The sequence below is a fragment of the Pelmatolapia mariae genome, linkage group LG7, assembly GCF_036321145.2.
Source record: "Pelmatolapia mariae isolate MD_Pm_ZW linkage group LG7, Pm_UMD_F_2, whole genome shotgun sequence".
In the NCBI taxonomy this organism is placed as follows: Eukaryota; Metazoa; Chordata; class Actinopteri; order Cichliformes; family Cichlidae; genus Pelmatolapia; species Pelmatolapia mariae.
In genome coordinates, this window is record NC_086233.1 from 45,294,013 (window position 1) to 45,310,239 (window position 16,227).

Sequence of the window (16,227 nt, forward strand, 5' to 3'; positions counted from 1 at the left end):
TAGGTGAGAAACAAATTCTTGAATTGTGAGCGTCAGGAGTGTCTGAAGATATACGGGGACAAGCCTCATGTCTTAACTTTGCTTCGTTAAGGAGATATGACGATTCGAAAATGCCTCTCATTACAGAAATCAAGCGGTGATTTTGAACAAACTCTCCATTGACTTTCTATGGAGACTTTTCCGACTTTCTGTTGGTCTGAGGAGATTTGCCAAAATTCTATAAATTCCACAACAATGATAGTGACATTTTCTGAAAGCCAGCAAAAATACCTACGTTTTGATATATAATTTGTGGGGGTTGAGTGAAAATTGAGCAAGTAGCAAGACGTTGTTCGGACATGAAGAGAAGACTGCAAAACCTTCAGTGGCACACTGGAAGCCAAGACCATAGCAACCATAACAACGCATGTATTTTGTGAAAAATCACAAAGATGAAACTCAAAACTTGAAGAGGCATAAAAGTAAAACGGTAAAAGATTTGAAAAAGCTGATTTATACCTGAATAGCCCAATAATTTGAGAACATTTTAAAGTTTGAATGGTTATTCTAGGCGAAAGTATGAGGAAGTAGTTAAGTCTCAAAAACAAGAAAGTTTTAGCAGAATTGCAGAAGTTTCCCATTCATTTCCAATGGGACAAATTAAAGGAAAAAGCTTAATATTTTAAAAAGTATAATAGTATAAAATACCAAAAGATATAGCCGGAAAGGGAAAAATTAGCAGAATAGTTTAAAATTTGAACGGTGAAAATCGGCTGAAAATTGTGGAAGTAGATCCACGGCGAAAAACGTACGGAAACACCAAGAATAATAATAATAAAGAACTAGAAAAATTTGCATTTCCTGCGAAAATGCTGTGTGGATGCCTTAACGCTGAAGCTGTCTGCTGAAAAGCTGAAAAAGATGAAAAGTTGCAAAAAGTTGTATGGTGGTGAAAAAAAAAAAAAATTCACTCTGAGCAGGATTCGAACCTGGCCCTCCTGGCCTCAAAGCAGCTACTCATCTCACTGACCCAAACTTATTCTTGCAAAGAAGAAGTGGACAGACTGAAAATTCTGCTGAAATTAGCGAAATCTGTTGAGAATTGTGCTGATAAGAGGCGAAAAGGATGAAAATTTTGCAGTAAAGAGGTGAATCAGCAGAATTTCTGCAGAAAAGAGGCAAAGAAGCAGAACGTTGCGCTGAAAAGAGGTGAATCAGCAGAGTTTCTGCTGAAAAGAGTTCTTTTTTCTGAAAACAGCCAAAAAAAGCTGGAATTTGTGCTGAGAAAAAGTGAAATTTTTGCTGAAAAGGGGTGAAGAAGCTAAAGTATACCAAATCAAAGTATTTGTGCTAAAACATAGTATTTCTGCCATATTGTGGTATTTGTGCAACAAAAGTTACTACATTACAACATGAATACGGATTAAAGATGAAAGAAACTGGCAACAAATTCCTCCACTACAAACCAGTCTGATACCACTTCTTTGCAGTGTTCACGTTTACTAAGGCACTACCCAAAAGGCGCCACAAGAGGGCACTCCAACACAAGAGATGACCTATGTACACTGATGCACTTAGTAACAGTCAGCCTCCTACTTAGCCACTACGTAATACAGCGGAAATACAGTAGCAGAAATACAATGTTTTTGCAGAAACACTGTAATTTCACTCAAATACTATGAAATAGCAGTAATACTATGATTTGGCAGAAATACTGTACTTCGTACAAATACAATGCTTTGGTAAAACTACTATATTTTAATTTGAACTCTATGATTTGAAAAAGATGAAAGCATTGAAAAAGGTGAAAAGGCTGAAAATTTTGCAGAAAAGAGATGAATCAGCAGAATTTTTGCAGAAAATAGGCAAAGAAGCAGAACGTTGCGCTGAAAAGAGTTAATTGAGCAGAATTTCTGCTGAAAAGAGGCAGAACAGCCTAATTCTGCTCAAATTCACCAATAAGAGCTACTGCCTCTGTCTGCTTCATTAGGCTGTGTACTTGTATGTATTTCGGTCCATATTAGAAAAGCTGCTAAAATCATAAAACTTTGCAGAATTGTAATAAATTAGCAATATAAATTACAGGTCTGTGATAGTGTATCAATTTTTAGTGAAAAAAAAAACGTTGAACAATGTGGGATTGAACTCACGACCTTTGACCTGCAGTGCAGTGTCATCACTGATTGCGCCACCTGGGAAGGGGTCGGGCATCTGAAAGACAGAGACTTTTGCAGAAAAGAGGTGAATCAGCTGAAAAGAGGTTTTTTTTTCTGAAAACAGCCAAAAAAGCTGGAATTTGTGCTGAAAAGGGGTGAAAAAAATGAAAATTTTGCTGAAAAGGGGTGAAGAAGCTAAAGTATACCAAATCAAAGTATTTGTGCCAAAACATAGTGTTTCTGCCATATTGTGGTACTACTACATTACAACATGAATACGGATTAAAGATGAAAGAAACTGGCAACAAATTCCTCCACTACAAACCAGTCTGAAACCACTTCTTTGCAGTGTTCACGTTTACTAAGGCACTACCCAAAAGGCGCCACAAGAGGGCACTCCAACACAACAGATGACCTATGTACACTGATGCACTTAGTAACAGTCAGCCTCCTACTTAGCCAAAATGGCAAAATCCCATAATTTGGCACAAATACTATGATTTGGCAGACACTATGATTTAGCAGAGATAATATGATTTGGCAGAAATACTAAACTTTGGCACAAATACTATAATTGAGTACTTTAAGATGAAAGAAATACTATGATTTAGCAGAAATACAATGTTTTTGCAGAAACACTGTAATTTCACTCAAATACTATGAAATAGCAGTAATAATATGATTTGGCAGAAATACTGTGTTTCAGTACAAATACTATGACAAAGCAGAAATACTATGACTTAGAAGTAATACTATAACAAAAGGGATTCCTCCAAATACTATGAAATTGCAGTAATTCTATGATTTGGCAGAAATACTATACTTTGTACAAATACAATGCTTTGGTACAAAAACTATATTTTGATTTGAATACTATGATTTGGCACGAGTAGTATGATTTAGTACAAATACTACGAATTGGCAGAAATACTGTCACTTAGTAGTAATACTATAACATAACAGATATACTGTGATGTTGCAGACAGTCTATGTTTTTGCACAACTAGCACAATATGGCAGAAATACTATGATTTGGCACAAGTACTATGATTTAGTAGAAATACTATGATTTGGCCCACATACTATATTCAGCAGATATATTATAACATAACAGAAATTCTACGACTTAGTAGTAATACTATAACATAACAGAAATTTTACTTGGGCACAAATACTATAACTTGGCACAAATACCATGATTTGGCAAAGAAATACCATGATTTGGAAGAAATACTATGATAGGGTATGAATACTCTGAATAGGCACAAGTACTATGATTTAGTACAAATACTATGATTTGACAGAAATACTATGCCTTAGTAGTAATACTATAACATAACAGATATAATGTGATTTTGCAGACATTCTATGTTGTTGCACAAATACTACGATTTTGCTCAAATACTATGAAATTGCAGTAATACTATGATTTTGAAGGAATACTATGATTAGGTAGAAATATTATGCCTTAGTAGTAATACTATAACATAACATATGCTATGATTTGGCAGACATAGTATGTTTTGCATGAATAGTACGATTTTGCTCAAATACTATGATTTTGAAGGAATACTATGATTTGGTAGAAATACTATGCCTTAGTAGTAATACTATAACATAACAGATATAGTGTGATTTTGCATAAGTATGTTTTTGCACAAATACTACAATTGGGCAGAAATACTACGTTTTAGCACAAATACTATGATTTGCTATGAATACTATGATTTGGCCCATATACTATAATCAGCAGATATACTATAACACAACAGAAATTCTACGACTTAGTAGTAATACTATAACATAACAGAAATTTTAATTGGGCACAAATACCATGATTTGGCACAAATAAGATGATATGGCAGAAATACTATGATTGGGTACAAATACTATGATTTGGCACAAGTACTATGACTTAGTACAAATATTATGATTTGGCAGAAATACTATGATTTAGCAGAAATACAATGTTTTAACATAATATCTTTTGACAGAAATTTCTCATAAAAGGTACTATTTCTGCTTTTTAGCAGAAATACTGTAATTTTGCATAAATACTATGATTTGGGATAAATACAATGATTTGGCAGATATACTATATTCAGCACATATACTATAACATAACAGAAATACCTCTAGCTACTAGTAATACTATAACATATCAGAAATGTCATGATTTGACACAAAAACCATGATTTGGCACAAATACCATGATTTGGCAAGAAATACTATGTTTTTGGCGCAAATACTATGATTTGGCACATATACTATAATCAGCAGATATATTATAACATAACAGAAATTTTAATTGGGCACAAATAACATGATTTGGCAAAAAAATACCATGATTTGGCACAAATACGATGATATGGCAGAAATACTATGATTGGGTACAAATACTGTGATTTGGCACAAGTACTATGACTTAGTACAAATACTATGATTTGGCACAAATACTATGACTTAGCAGAAATACTATGTTTTAACATAAATAATATCTTTTGACAGAAATGTCTGCTAAAAGGTACTATTTCTGCTTTTTAGCAGAAATACTGTAATTTTGCATAAATACTATGATTTGGGACAAATACTATGATTTAGCAGATATACTATATTCAGCGCATATACTATAACATTACAGAAATACCTCCACCTAGTAGTAATACTATAACATATCAGAAATGCCATGATTTGACACAAAAACCATGATTTGGCAAAAATACTATGATTTCCCAGAATTACTATGATTGAGCAGAAGTACTAAGATGTAGTAGAAGTACTTTGATTTAGCAGAAATACTATTATGGAGGACTAATACTTTAACATGGGAGAAATATTGATACACACACACACATATACACAGAGAGTAAAGGGAGCAGTGGCTGTTAAGAGTCTGGGCTTGGTATATCTAGGTCAGCTAAATTGGCTGCACCTGCTGTAATCAGCACTTACATACACAGACACAGAGAGAAGTATGAGTCTTCTTCAGTGTATTTCTCACATTCAGGATTCCTCTCGAACAAATGGCCATAATTTCCTAACCGTAGGGGCTAGAACGCTCATTCTGACACCGTTTTGTTCAGAAGAGATGGCGGAATCTGCAGGTCTTTATAATTCAGAGATAAAATATAAATTATTGAAGATATATGACTTGTAATACACTGTAACTGAGTAGAGGCAAAGCAAAACTGCCTTGACTTGCCCTCAAACAAAGTTTTGTAACTCTAAATCTATATGGACCATCAAAATCATTCTTTCACTGTAAGAAACAGCAGGCTTTGGTGAACAGTCATGGGAATTTTCAGTTCTCTGTGGAAATCCATCAAAAAGATATGACGAGAGAAAAAAGTGCTGCATTTCCAGAGTTTGAAATCTGAAGAAATCTGAGCGAATGACGAATTTCCTACACTCAAACAAGTGTAACTCATCTCAGAACGGTAATAGGTGAGAAAAAACTTCTTGAATTGTGAGCATCAGGAGTGTCTGAAGATATATTGGCACAAGCCTCATGTCTCCACTTTGTTTCATTAAGGAGATATGACAATTTGAAAATGCCTCTCATTAGAGAAATCCAGCGCTGATTTTGACCAAACTCTCCATTGACTTTCTATGGAGAGTTTTCAAACTTTGTGTTGCTCTGAAGAGATTTGCAAAAAATCTGTAAATTCCACAAGAATGATACTGACATTTTCTGAAAGCCAACAAAAATACCTACGTTTTGATGTATAATTTGTGGGAGTTGAGTGGAAATTGAGCGAGTAGCAAGAAGTTGTTCAGACATGAAGAGAAAATTCAGAAAGGACAAGTGCACACTCTGAGTAAATTGCATAGCAACCATAACAACGCATGTATTTTCTGAAAAATCACAATTTTGCAACTGAAAACATAAAGAGGTATAAGATTAAAATGGTAGAAGATCTGAAAAAGCTGAATCATACACTAATAGCCCAATAATCTGAGAACATTTTAAAGTTTGAATGGAGTTTCTAGGTGAAAGTATGAGGAAGTAGTTACGTTTCAAAAACAAGCAAGTTTTAGCAGAATTTCTGAAGATTTCCATTCATTTCAATGGGACAAAAAAAAGGAAAAAAGTGTAATATTTTAAAAAGTATAATAGTAATAAACACCAAAAGTCATAGCCGGCATTAGCAGAAAGAGCAGAACAGTATAGAGTTTGAACTGAGAAAATCGGCTGAAAACTGAGGAAGTAGTTAAGTGCCGAAAAACGTACGGAAGCAACTAGTAAATAGTGGAATAAAGAATAAAGAGAAACAGGAACTCAATAGTGTGGAAGCCCTTTTAGGGCATCCACACAACTAGAAAATTTGCATTTCCTGCGAAAATGCTGTGTGGATGCCTTAACGCTGAAGCTGTCTGCTGAAAAGTTGAAAAGTTCCAAAAAGTTGCATGGTGGTGGAAAAAAAAAAATTGTCCTGAGCAGGATTTGAACCTGGCCCTCCTAGTCCAAAGGCAGCTACTCATCTTACTGAGCCAATCGCATTCACACAAAGAAGAGGTGGAGAGACTGATAATGCTGCTGAAATTAGCAGAAGCTGCTGAGAATTATGCTGATGAGAGGTGAAAAGGCTGACAATTTTGCAGAAAAGAGGTGAATCAGAAGAGTTTCTGCTGAAAATTTTTTTTTTTTCTGAAAACAGACAAAAAACCTGGAATTTGTGCTGAAAAGGGGTGAAAAAAATGAAAATTTTGCTAAAAAGTGGTGAGGAAGCTAAAGTTTACCAAATCAAAGTATTTGTGCCAAAACATAGTATTTCTGCCATATTGTGGTAATTGTGCCACAAAAGTTATTACATTAAAACATGAATACGGATTAAAGATGAAAGAAACTGGCAACAAATTCCTCCACTACAAACCAGTCTGATACTACTACTTTGCAGTGTCCATGTTTACTAAGGCACTACCCAAAAGGTGCCACAAGAGGGCACTCCAACACAAGAGATGACCTATGTACACTGATGCACTTAGTAACAGTCAGCCTCCTACTTTGCCACTACGTAATACAGCGGAAATACAGTAGCAGAAATACAATGTTTTTGCAGAAACACTGTAATTTCACTCAAATACTATGAAATAGCAGTAATACTATGATTTGGCAGAAATACTATGTTTCAGTACAAATACTATGACAAAGCAGAAATACTATGACTTAGAAGTAATACTATAACAAAAGGGATTCCTCAAAATACTATGAAATTGCAGTAATTCTATGATTTGGCAGAAATACTATACTCCGTACAAATACAATGCTTTGGTAAAAATACTATATTTTGATTTTAACTCTATGATTTGAAAAAGATGAAAGCATTGAAAAAGGTGAAAAGGCTGAAATGAGCAGAAAAGAGATGAATGAGCAGAATTTCTGCAGAAAAGAGGCAAAGAAGCAGAACGTTACGCTGAAAAGAGGTGAATGAGCAGAATTTCTGCTGAAAAGAGGCAGAATTTCTGCTGAAAAGAGGCAGAAGGTTCTGTATGTAGAAAAAGAAACACGATGAACCATGTGTGAAATAAATAAAGAAATGAAATGAAAGAACAACCTGATTCTGCTCAAATTCGCCAATCAGAGCTACTGCCTCTGTCTGCTTCATTAGGCTGGGTACTTGTATGTATTTCGGCCTATATTAGAAAAGCTGCTAAAATGATAAAACTTTGCAGAATTGTAATAAATGATCAATATAAATGACAGGTCTGTGATAGTGTTTAAAATTGTAATGAAAACAAATGTTGACCAAGGTGGGATTGAACCCACGACCTTTGAGGTGCAGAGCCGTGTCATTACTGATTGCGCCACCTGGCAAGGGGGCGGGCGGCTGAAAGACAGACATTTGGGCAGTCATAAAATAGATCGCGGTGAGCGGTGAAAAGCGCCGTTTTTTGGAGTTACAAAACGTCGTGTAACTCAAAAACTAGGAGGGCTAGCAGCATCATTCTTGTACTAGGTGAATCAGCGGACTTTGGTGTATTTTGACTGCGATTTCCATAGCTCTTTGTACCTCCTTCGCGGAGATATGACGAGAGAAGAAACGGCTTCATTTCCAGAGTTTGAAAACTGAGAGACGGACAGATTTCTGCTAAAAAAAGAGGTGTAGACGCGCTTGATGGAAATGGCTTCATGTGTAAGGGTACACTGAAGAGTGTCAAGAAAGAAGAGTGCATGCAAGTAGGGAAGATGTGTAACAACTGTCACAGGCAGGACTCGAACCTCTGCCACCGGGTCCCACAGCAGCGGCTCAACCCTCTGAGCCAAATGAGGTCTGGTCACAAAGGGTGCGGGTGTCTAAGACACAGAGACTTGAGCAGTCAGAATTAGATCGCGGTGAGAGGCGAAAAACGCCGGTTTTTGGAGTTACAAAACGTCGTGTAACTCAAAAACTAGGAGGGCTAGAAGCATAATTCTTGGACTGGGTGAAACAGCGGACTTTGGTGTATTTTGACTGCGATTTTCATAGCTCTTTGTACCTCCGTCGCGGAGATATGACAAGAGAAGAAACGGCTTCATTTTCAGAGTTTGAGAACTGAGAGGAGGACAGATTTCCACCCCTCAAACAAACGTAATTTATGGCTCAACGGTAAGATGAATGTAAAAACTGCTTCCACTGTGAGTGTCAGGAGTGTCTGAAGATATATTGGCACAAGCCTCATGTCCTAACTTTGCTTTGTTCAAGAGATATGGCGATTTTAAAATGCCTCCTGTTACAGAATTTCAGCTCTGAATTTCAAAACCTCCTTATACACTTTGAATGGGGAGTAACCATACCATGTGTCACTTCGAGGCAAATTGCGAAAAAACGGTAAATCTCACAATAAAGACAGTAACATTGTCTGAAAGCCAGCAAAAATACCTACGTTTTGATGTATAATTTGTGGGGGTTGAGTGGAAATTGAGCGAGTAGCAAGAAGTTGTTCGGACATGAAGAGAAGTTTCAGAAAGGACCAGTGCTCACTGTGAGTTAATTGCATAGCAACCATAACAACGCATGTATTTTCTGAAAAATCACAAAGCTGCAACTGAAAACTTAAAGAGGTATAAAATTAAAACGATAGAAGATCTGAAAAAGCTGAATCACACAGGAATAGCCCAATAATCTGAGAACATTTTAAAGTTTGAATGGAGTTTCTAGGTGAAAGTATGAGGAAGCAGTTAGGTTTCAAAACCAAGCAAGTTTTAGCAGAATTGTGGAAGTTTTCCATTCATTTCAATGGGAAACAAAAAGTGTAATATTTTAAAAAGTATAATAGTAATAAACACCAAAAGATATAGCCGGAATTAGCAGAAATAGCAGAACAGTTTAGAGTTTGAACTGAGAAAATCGGCTGAAAACTGAGGGAGTAGTTAAGCGGCAAAAAACGGGGGAGCAACTTGAAGAATAAAGTTTAAAGAGAAACAGGATCTCAATAGTGTGGATGCCTCAGGCATCCACACAATAAAGAGAAACAGGAACTCAATAGTGTGGATGCCTCCAGCATCCACACAATAATAATAACTAGAAAAATTTGCATTTCCTGCGAAAATGCAGTGTGGATGCTGGAACGCTGAAGCTGTCTGCTGAAACTAGCTGAAAAAGCTGAAAAGTTGCAGAAATTGTAAAAACTTTGCAGAAGCAAAGGAACTTTGCTAAAATGTAACTTAGCAGAACTGCAATATCTTAGAGGAAACATAATACTTGGCAGAAATACAATAGCATAGCAGAACTTAGCAGAAATATTGTAACTTACCAGAAACACGATAACGTCTCAAAAATACAAGAATTTCGGAGAAATAGTATAAGATAACAGAAAGAATATATTTAGCCAAACATTCTTAAACATTACAGAAATACTATGATTTAGAAAAACAGTACGACATAGCAGAAATGCTGTGATTTACCAGAGGCACTGTAATATACTATTAATATTGAAATTTTAAATAAATACTATGTTTTAGCAAAAATACTCCAGTTTAGCAGAAAGAAAAATATAACATAGGAGAAATACTATGATTTAGCAGAAACCCTACAATATAGCTTAATAACAATGATTCAGAAGAGATACTATGATTGAGCAGAATAGTAATAACTTAAGTGAAAATATTGGAAAGGTAAAATGACAAGCTGAGTAAAAAGGAACATGGTTAAGTTTGCTCAAAACTAAGTTTTGTTCACCTGTGAAAAAATAAAATAAAAATACATTTAGAAAAAAACAAATAAGAACAGCCGACAGATATACACAAAATCAAATATGGATACACAAATCACCAAATACACAGTAAATCAAATATGGATACACAATTGTACAGAGAGAGAGACACACACAGGGTCTATGCCAGTCAACCAGTCTGAATATATTATATTTTTTTGCAACAATGAGATGCTGCCCTAAAAAGGGTCTTTGTGTGTGTGTCTTTCTTTCTCTCTCTCTCTTCTCTCTCTCTCTCTCTCACACACACACACACACACACACACACACACACACACACACACACACACACACACACAGACACACACACAGCAGCAGCAGCATCAGCAAGTGAACAGGGGCTGTTAACAGCATGTTTCTAGGTCAGTCAAACAGCTGTGAGCTTCTTAATTTGAATCCACCAATCAGAGAGGCTGTGTATTTTTCCCACCAAAACTGGTGCACTAAGTGCAGGCTCTTACAGCACAGAGAGAGACAGGATTTTTGCAGTCTATTTCTCATAGTGAGGACTCCCCTCAAACAAACAGCCATAAATTCCTAACCGTAGGGGCTAAAATGGTCGTTCTTAGACCGTTTTGTTCAGAGGACATGGGAGAATCTTGAAATGTTGACCATTTAAAATAAAAATATGAAATATCATAGATATATGACATAGATGATTGGTTATCTAAGAAGCCACGAGGGCCCCAATATGCAAATTTGAATGTGCAAGCCCTCAGACATGATTGGTTGTCTTAGAAGCCATATAAAAAGCAGTAAAACTGTACTATGATTTGGTAGAAAAACTATAATTAATCAAAAATACTATATTTGGGAGAAATTGTATTTTTTAGCAGAAACATTACATGTAGCAAAAATCTTATGAAATAGCAGAAATAGTATGATTTAGCAGAAATGCTGTATTTAGCACAAATACTGAAAAGCAGCAGAAATGCTAGGACTTAGCACAATAGTAATAACTTAAATAGAAAAATTGGAAAAGCAAAATGGACAGCTGAAAAAATCCTGAACATGCTAAGGGTCCCTCAAATGTAATTGTTAAATGAAAAAAAAATCAGTAAAAAAAAGTATAACAGTCACACAATCACAAAGATGGACACATATAGAAACACACAAGCACAGAGAGACACACACAGGACCAAATTCAGTCAACCAGTCTAAATATATTGAATTTAAATCATACAGTAAGATGCTCCCATAAAAAGGCTCTCTCTCTCTCACACACACTCACACACACACACACACACACACACACACACACACACACACACACACACACACACACACAGGGAGAGACAAGCAAGACTCTAGGTCAGTCAAGCAGCCTGGGAGCTGCTTAATTTGAATTCACCAATCAGAGAGGCTGTGTGCTTTTTCCCGCCAAAACTGGTGCACCAAGTGCAGGCTTTTACACACACAGACACAGAGAGAGACAGGATTTCTGCAGTGTATTTGTCATAGTGAGCATTCCCCTCAAACAAATGGCCATAATTTCCTAACCGTAGGGGCTAGAACGGTCATTCTTACACCGTTTTGTTCAGAAGAGATGGGGGAATCTTAAAGTGTTCACGATTTATCATTAAAATATGAATTATTAAAGATATTTGACTTGTAATGCACCATAACTGAGTAGAGGCGAAGCAAAAACTGCCTTGACCTGCCCTCAAACAACGCTTTCTAACTCTAAATCTGTTTGGAGTATAAATATAATTCTTTCACCGTAAGAGACAGCAGGCTTTGATTAACAGTCATGGAAGTTTTCAGGTCTCTGTGGAAATCCAACAAAAAGTTATGACGAGAGAAAAAAGTGGTTCATTTCCAGAGTTTGAAATCTGAAGAAATCTGAGCGAAGGACGAATTTCCTACCCTCAAACAAGTCTAACTCATTTCAGAATGGTAATAGGTGAGAAACAAATTCTTGAATTGTGAGCGTCAGGAGTGTCTGAAGATATACGGGGACAAGCCTCATGTCTTAACTTTGCTTCGTTAAGGAGATATGACGATTCGAAAATGCCTCTCATTACAGAAATCAAGCGGTGATTTTGAACAAACTCTCCATTGACTTTCTATGGAGACTTTTCCGACTTTCTGTTGGTCTGAGGAGATTTGCCAAAATTCTATAAATTCCACAACAATGATAGTGACATTTTCTGAAAGCCAGCAAAAATACCTACGTTTTGATGTATAATTTGTGGGGGTTGAGTGAAAATTGAGCAAGTAGCAAGACGTTGTTCGGACATGAAGAGAAGACTGCAAAACCTTCAGTGGCACACAGGAAGCCAAGACCATAGCAACCATAACAACGCATGTATTTTGTGAAAAATCACAAAGATGAAACTCAAAACTTGAAGAGGCATAAAAGTAAAACGGTAAAAGATTTGAAAAATCTGATTTATACATGAATAGCCCAATAATTTGAGAACATTTTAAAGTTTGAATGGTTATTCTAGGCGAAAGTATGAGGAAGTAGTTAAGTCTCAAAAACAAGAAAGTTTTAGCAGAATTGCAGAAGTTTCCCATTCATTTCCAATGGGACAAACTAAAGGAAAAAGCTTAATATTTTAAAAAGTATAATAGTATAAAATACCAAAAGATATAGCCGGAAAGGGAAAAATTAGCAGAATAGTTTAAAATTTGAACGGTGAAAATCGGCTGAAAATTGTGGAAGTAGATCCACGGCGAAAAACGTACGGAAACACCAAGAATAATAAAGAACTAGAAAAATTTGCATTTCCTGCGAAAATGCAGTGTGGATGCTGGAACGCTGAAGCTGTCTGCTGAAAGTAGCTGAAAAAGCTAAAAAGTTGCAGAAGTTGTAAAAACTTTGCAGAAGCAAAGGAACTTTGCTAAAATGTAGTAACTTAGCAGAACTGCAATATCTTAGAGGAAACATAATACTTGGCAGAAATACAATAGCATAGCAGAACTTAGCAGAAATATTGTAACTTACCAGAAACATGATAACTTCTCAAAAATACAAGAATTAAGGAGAAATAGTATAGGATAACAGAAAGAATATATTTAGCCAAACAATCTTAAACATTACAGAAATACTATGATTTAGACAAACAGTACAACATAGCAGAAATACTGTGATTTACCAGAGACACTGTAATATACTATGAATATTATAATTTTATATGAATACTATGTTTTCACAAAAATATTCCAGTTTAGCACAGATTATAATATAGCAGAAACACTATTCTATAGCAGAAATGCTATATTTAGAAAGAAAACTATAATATAGTAGAAATACTATGATTTAGCAGAAATGCTCTATTTAGCACAAATCTCATAAAATAGCAGAAAAAGTATGACTCAGCAGAAATGCTGTATTTAGCTCAAATCTCATGAAAAACTAAAAATTGTATGATTTAGCAGAAATGCTGTATTTAGAACAAATCTCATAGAACAGGTGAAAAAGAATGATTGAGCAGAAATGCTGTATTTAGCAAAAATCTCATAAAAAAGCAGAAATAATATTATTTAGCAGAAATGCAGTATTTAGCACAAATCTTATAAAATAGCAAAAATAGTATGATTTATTAGAAAAGCTGTATTTAGCACAAATCTCATAAAAAAGCAGAAAAAGTATGATTTAGCAGAAATGCTGTATTTAGCACAAATCTCATAAAAAAGCAGAAATAGTATGATTTAGCAGAAATGCTGTATTTAGCACAAATGCTGAAAAGCAGCAGCAATGCTATGACTTAGCACAATAGTAATAACTTAAATAGAAAAATTGGAAAAGCAAAATGGACAGCTGAAAAAATCCTGAACATGCTAAGGGTCCCTTAAATGTAATTGTGAAACGAAAAATAATCAGCAAAAAAAGTATAACAGTCACACAATCACAAATATGTACACATATGGAAACACACATGCACAGAGAGACACACACAGGATCAAATTCAGTCAACCAGTCTAAATATATTGAATTTAAATCATACAATAAGATGCTGCCATAAAAAGTCTCTCTCTCTCTCTCTGTGTGTCACACACACACACACACACACACACACACAGACACACACACACACACACACACACACACACACACACACACACACACACACACACACACACACACACACACACAGGGAGAGAAAATCAAGTTTCTAGGTCAGTCAAGCAGCCTGGGAGCTGCTAAATTTGAATCCACCAATCAGAGAGGCTGTGCACTTTTCCCGCCAAAACAGGTGCACCTCTTTTTACACACAAGCAGCACAGAGACAGGATTTCTGCAGTCTATTTCTCATAGTCAGGACTCCCCTCAAACAAATGGCCATAATTTCCTAACCGTAGGGGCTAGAACAGTCATTCTTACACCGTTTTGTTCAGAAGACATGGGGGAATCTTGAAATGTTGACCATTTAAAATACAAATATGACATATTAAAGATATATGACATAGATGATTGGTTGGCTTAGAAGCCATGAATGACCCAATATGCAAATTTGAATGTGCCAGGGCTCAGATATGATTGGTTGTCTTAGAAGCCATGAAGGCCCCAATATGCAAATTTGAATGTGCCAGGGCTCAGATATGATTGGCTGGCTGGGAAGCCGTCCAGGTCCTGATAGGTAAGTTTGAATATTACAGTCCTTACAGAGGACTGACTCCCTGGGGACCTGGCAGAAATATATAGAAATACAATGATTACCCAGAAATACTGCATTTAGTAGAAATACTATGTTTTAGCACAAATACTATAAAATGGCAGAAATACTATAATTAAGCAGAAATATTATATTAAGTACAAATCCTATAAAATAGCAGAAATAGTATGATTTAGCACAAATGCTGTATTTAGCACAAATACTGTAAATCAGCAGAAATGCTATGACTTAGCACAATAGTAATAAGTTAAATAGAAAAATTGGAAAAGCAAAATGGACAGCTGAAAAAATCCTGAACATACTAAGGGTCCCTCAAATGTAATTGTTAAATGAAAAAAGAATCAGCAAAAAAAAGTATAACAGTCACACAATCACAAATATGAACACATATGGAAACACACAAGCACAGAGAGACACACAGGATCAAATTCAGTCAACCAGTCTAAATATATTGAATTAAAATCATACAATAAGATGCTCCCATAAAAAGTCTCTCTCTCTCTCTCTCTCTCTCTGTGTCACACACACACACACACACACACACACACACACACACACACACACACACACACACACGGAGAGAAAATCAAGTTTCTAGGTCAGTCAAGCAGCCTGGGAGCTGCTAAATTTGAATCCACCAATCAGAGAGGCTGTGCACTTTTTCCCGCCAAAACAGGTGCACCTGTTTTTACAGACACGCAGCACAGAGACAGGATTTCTGCAGTCTATTTCTCATAGTCAGGACTCCCCTCAAACAAATGGCTATAATTTTCTAACCGTAGGGGCCAGAACAGTCATTCTTACACCGTTTTGTTCAGAAGAGATGGGGGAATCTTCAAGTGTTGACAATTCATCATTAAAATATGAATTATTAAAGATATTTGACTTCTAATGCACCATAACTGAGTAGAGGTGAAGAGAAAACTGCCCTGACTTGCCCTCGAACAAAGCTTTGTAACTCTAAATCTATTTGGAGTATCGATATCATTCTTTCACCGTAAGAGACAGCAGGCTTTGGTGAACAGTCATGGAAATTTTCAGGTCTCTGTGGAAATCCAACAAAAAGTTATGACGAGAGAAAAAAGTGGTTCATTTCCAGAGTTTGAAATCTGAAGAAATCTGAGCGAAGGACGAATTTCCTACCCTCAAACAAGTCTAACTCATTTCAGAACGGTAATAGGTAAGGAACAAATTCTTGAATTGTGAGCGTCAGGAGTGTCTGAAGATATACGGGGACAAGCCTCATGTCTTAACTTCGCTTCGTTAGGGAGATATGA